Source organism: Cephus cinctus, unplaced genomic scaffold (assembly GCF_000341935.2).
Source record: "Cephus cinctus unplaced genomic scaffold, Ccin1 Ccin1_scaffold0338, whole genome shotgun sequence".
In the NCBI taxonomy this organism is placed as follows: Eukaryota; Metazoa; Arthropoda; class Insecta; order Hymenoptera; family Cephidae; genus Cephus; species Cephus cinctus.
In genome coordinates, this window is record NW_014333032.1 from 135245 (window position 1) to 135998 (window position 754).

Genomic DNA, 754 nt, shown 5'->3' on the forward strand with positions numbered 1-754 from the left:
GTTTAGTAATCGGACAGTCAATTGTATTAATACGGTTGTTACACGCAGTTTCCCTATACGATATGTCTGACGGAAATCGTAGGTAAAATTCTAGTCTCGTGTGATTCTATATTGGCTCTTATTTTGATTGTATCAATAAAATATAGAATCGTGTCTGAAAGCAGCCTCCGACTAGCGGAATTTGATTACAGAGTTGACTCGTTAAAATATAATCGTCGTGCTGTTGAGCAGTTTTCCACAAGAAATTCTTGTACACTCGATGCAGTAATTTTTTTTCGTTTTTAGCAGTGACGTCTATCGGTTTCATACCAGTGGTTCGATGTTTACTACCATTGTAAGAGGATAGCAGGTCTGATAAGATGTTTAACCAACGATGGTCACCCTGCAAGCTAAATTGTTTGCACATATTATTTTTTAGAGTACGATTGAAACGTTCACAGATCGATGCCTTCAAGTTGCTGAATGTCGAGTACATAGCAATACCAAGTTTTTGCATGAGATTCTTGAATTCGGTATTGTAAAATTCACGACCTTCGTCCACTTGTAATTTCTTCGGTATCCGTCCCTGCAGCAGTATAGATTTCATAGCTATCATCACATCCTTAGCATTCTTGCTCTTCGTCGGCACGGCCCAAGCAAACATTGAAAATATATCGATGACAGTGAGCAGGTACTTGTATCCATCGTTCTCTCTTGCGTACGCCGACATGTCAACGAGATCCGCTTGCCAAGTCTCATCCAGCCCACGGATATC